Source organism: Macrobrachium nipponense, chromosome 31, assembly GCF_015104395.2.
Source record: "Macrobrachium nipponense isolate FS-2020 chromosome 31, ASM1510439v2, whole genome shotgun sequence".
Lineage (NCBI taxonomy): Eukaryota > Metazoa > Arthropoda > Malacostraca > Decapoda > Palaemonidae > Macrobrachium > Macrobrachium nipponense.
In genome coordinates, this window is record NC_061093.1 from 67,704,255 (window position 1) to 67,709,254 (window position 5,000).

The following is a 5,000-nucleotide window of genomic DNA, read 5'->3' on the forward strand; positions in this document are numbered from 1 at the left end:
CTCTCGGTCTGTCTTAACGACCATCATAAGGCATCACGTTTTTATATTTTTCATGATCAAGTTATTCATATATATATATATATATATATATATATATATATATATATATATATATATATATATATATATATATATATATATATATACAGTAATATATAGTCCTGGTTTTAACAGGAATCGTTTTGACGTGATACTCTCGAATCCATTCACGCTACATATAACCAACCTCCCAATTCTCCTGTGAAACTATTCCCGAAACTATCTCTGCCATGCGATTTCTCTTTTCCCTCGTGACAATATTTCAGTTTCTTCATAGCTTCATTTCCAGGCGCAGAGGCAGGTGGATCTACTATGGTAGATTCACATCAACCCTGCATTCGTTCATGGTATCAAGAGAAAGAAGTAGCGTCATCCCCATTAAAAGCTATGGTAACACAAACCAAAATATATTTATCACCTGTTTGTTTCTCAAGTTTCGCTATAATGAAAATAGCTTTGCAAGCCTAAAGGAAAGTTTAGATTTTTTGTTATATTCCTGATACTGATACTGACAATGATTAAAAAATAATAACGAAACCATGCTTAAAAACTACTTCTTTGTCCTGATTGGCTAGCTATCGGTGACGTCACTAAGCTCCTCCCCATTTATACCATGCTCGTCCGCTTCAGTAGTAAAAGCGGGAAGATGGTCTTTTTAACTATGTTGATATTCTAACACAGCAAAAAACTTGTGCCGCATAAACTCAGAAAAAATATAATGAAATTTGTACATATTAATTTCTTTCAAGAAATATTTATGCAGGGGACGTCATAACTGTAGTATGACCTCTTCAACCATTTACCAGACGAATTTCCGTAAGTCAGGCTTGGAGTAATATATTAGGCTTTATGTTAATTACAGTTACTGTTATAATTACCAATCCTATTATCAAATTACAATGGCAACAAAAATTGATATTACATATAAATAAAGAAGTACGATTACAATTGCCTGAAAATGTGTAAATAATTACATTTCAATTAAATGACAATTACAATTACAACAAGCCTGCGGTCAGTGCACTGCCCTGGTATAAAGGGGGCGTGGCCTAAGCAGGCAAGAGATGCTGACGAGTCAATTTCCTTCGCTGCAGATGCAACCATCTTACATAATACCACCTTGCATTCGATGTCTAGGCCAATCCCTTACAACACTCCTGATTGGCTGTTGATAAGCCAATCACAGGGCTGGAAACTCTATCTCTCTCGAGAGTTTCACATAGGCAGGATGTATGTTCCACCTCTACTGAGGGATACTTTAGAAATGTGTACCTCTAAATAGAGGTGGAACATGCATCCTGCCCATGTGAACCCTCTCGAGAGACTGAGAGTTTCGTGTTAGATGTATGCAAACTTATCTTGCAGTTCCATTATACGTTAATATACTAAATAACCTATACTAAACGATAGCAATTTGATGACCATAATTCGCTTCATGACAACTTGCAGATTTCCAGAACATCGACGTATCAGCAACTCCTAAATGAATTGTTCTCAACTCCTATGAACAGCAACGACTTTGTACCTTTACATTAAATTGAAATTGTCGAGGAAATTGCATTCCATGACGGGCTACAGACGAATGAACATTATACAATCCAAATCTGTTATCAGCAGAACTTGTAACTAAGAGGTAAAACCTCTATCAACACTTATAAAAATCGCTTTCGAAAAAATATCACTGATTCTGACAAAGCATTGCATTATGTTTGTTAATGTGCAAATGCTACAATATGAATGACTTTCCCGGTTGTGGGAGGCATGGGGTATAAAAGAGAATTAGAAAAAGGCAGCAAGGAATTTATAATATCATCTCACGTCCTTAATTTTTTATTTTTTATTGGTGTGTCCAGCGCCTCAGTGGCGTGATCGGTATGGTGTTCGCCTGCCACATTGCTGGGCGCAAGTTGGACTCGGGCATTCCATTGAGGGGTTAGAGATGTGTATTTCTGGTGATAGAAATTCAATCTCGAAAGTGGTTCCCGGAGGTCACGTAACGCCGTTGGTCCCGGTGTTGAATAACCACTGGTTCCAAGCAACGTAAAAAACACTATACAAACAAACCAAACAACTAACTGTATCACACAAATTTCGAGGAGAATGAGTTGCTTAAACTGTGTAGGAATGAGAGACAGAAGAGGCTCAGTAAACAAGTAGAAACACTGAAACCACAGTCGGGAGTCTCTCTTCCCTTCTTTGTCACGTTCCTGTCTCTCGATGGTTCCTCCATTTGTGGCTGGAATCGCATAAATATTTGAAAACTGCTCTTCGGGGAGATTTCCAGGAATATTTGGGACTAGGATGTCAGACTGACGAGGGAATCGAAATCTAGGTCCGGAGATGGATATTCTTCCTTCATTTCTGTCGCTGCTTCTTCTTCTTCTTCTTCTTCTTCTTCTTCTTCTTCTTCTTCTTCTTCTTCTTCTTCTTCTTCTTCTCGGGTCTTAAACGAACCTTGATAAAACGGCGGGGAAATTGCTAGCCATTCCAAGGTTATTTCCAGAGTCGATTTTCATCCAATTCTTCGCAGTTTCTCAAATGTAAAAAAGTGGTAACTTCCAATATATATTTACGGTTCGTCACTCTTAAATAATTCACACACCTACAATCTAAATATCTTATCAAGAAACTTTAGTTATTTCTGTGAAATAAATCGAATGATATATCTAAAACTGTAGAAGTATTTTTCTTTCTGAGCTAGCACAGTAAATTTTGTTAGAGCATTTTAATTAAATATGAAGCTGAAGGCAATATTAACTTTAATGAGAGAGGGTCATTTCGAATATAAAGCAATATCAATATGGATAATATTATTCAATTCTCCCCTGCAGTTATCTGCACCCGAAGCTTTATCGTATTCATTTCCAATGGATATTTCAGTGGCACTCTTTTAGTTGTTGTGAGTTAAAATCTTTTGTTATATGTTACGCCAGAAAGCATATTTAATTAGGAAGTACCCTCCTGCAGTTATATATAAACACATATATATATATATATATATATATATATATATATATATATATATATATATATATATATATATATATATGTGTGTGTGTGTGTGTGTGTGTGTGTGCGTGTGTATTTATATATATATATATATATATATATATATATATATATATATATATATAATAATATGTATATATATATATATATATATATATATATATATATATATATATATATATATATATATATATATATATATATATATATATAAGCGCATACATAGTCTTTTCTATATATAATTAATGAGCAAATAACATATCCAATTAAGAAGCAAAAGGTTTTTAAAGCGAACATCTGCATTATCATCTATAGACTTTGTGATCTTTGATTTTTCAAAGCGGTTGTTGAATTATCGACTATAATTCTAGTGTTTCTCCTACATTTTTATATCATTATTTATATTTATAATACGTTTTTAGATAAGAGGAAATCGAGTCAGTTAACGATTTGAAAACGAAGGTTAAGCCTAGACACTATGGAAACAGAGAGCTTACTGTTTTATTTTTTTTATTTTTTTGTTTAATTTCTTTAGGCCAGAAGTAATTTGGTTATCACTTCCGATTTTCGGTGTGAACCTTTGGCACAAATACGCCCACCCATCAATATCGCATGGAAATATACCGTTATTGAAGTAAACTATAAACTCCTAAATATTTCCTTCTATTGCCCCCTTCCATTTACGAGATGTAATTCTGCATATGCATAAAACATATTAAATATGAAATAGTGTTGGTGTATGGAATATATTGTTTTCTAGAAAGAGAGAGGTATCTATGCCTCTTTGTTCACCCTACGTTAGGTCATTAGAATTTTAATGTGATTATCCATTGTTATTGTTTATGTCTTTGAACGTTGCTGGAGGAATATTATATTACCAAACCTTTAGGTTCTATCTATTTGTTCGCAATATATATATATATATATATATATATATATATATATATATATATATATATATAATATATATATATATATATATATATATATATATATATATATATATATATATATATATATATATATATATATATATATATATATATATATATATATATATATGTATATATATATATATATATATATATATATATATATATTATATATATATATATATATATATATATTTATATATATATATATATATATATATATAATATATATATATATATATATATATATATATATATATATATATATATATATATATATATATATATCAATTTCTGGAGCAATGTCAATTTATTTTTTAATGAAAACTAAATAATCATATTTCATGTGTTTCCAAATGGTTTTAGTATTCCTTTTAACATGTAATAACAGATGTAATGCTATTTATTCTGAGAGAGAGAGAGAGAGAGAGAGAGAGAGAGAGAGAGAGAGAGAGAGAGAGAGAGAGATGGAATTAAGCAAATAGATCACACTAAGAGCTGGTGCAAATAACAGGTATCAAGTTATCAAGTGTTTAAACATTCAGGGGGATTTGCATACTTTTTCATTTATTTATTTATTTTTTACACTTTGAGAACGTTATTGCATTTTCTCCTACACGGGAAACTTCGAATACTCAATGATGTTATTTTTCAGGAGAACAGAGTAAATCAAATTCTTGGGAGATTTAAAAAAAAAAAGATCATCTGATTTAGGAGTATGAAACTTTTGATACCAATGTTAACCCCTAGAAATAATTGTTTTAAATTTTCTTCCATCTTAGTGGCCACTTTTTGTTATAGATCAAAGATTATTCTTGGTGTAAAAATAGAATTTTTCACGTCTCATTTAACTGCTATGAGACTGCCAGATTTTAAGACATAAGCTAGAATTAAAAAAAAAATACTGAAAATTACGTGCATGAACTCCACAATACGAAAAATTGAGCTTTACTACATTCAATACCTACTATAGTAGATTCACATCAACCATGCATTTGATGTCTAGGCCAGTCTCTTACG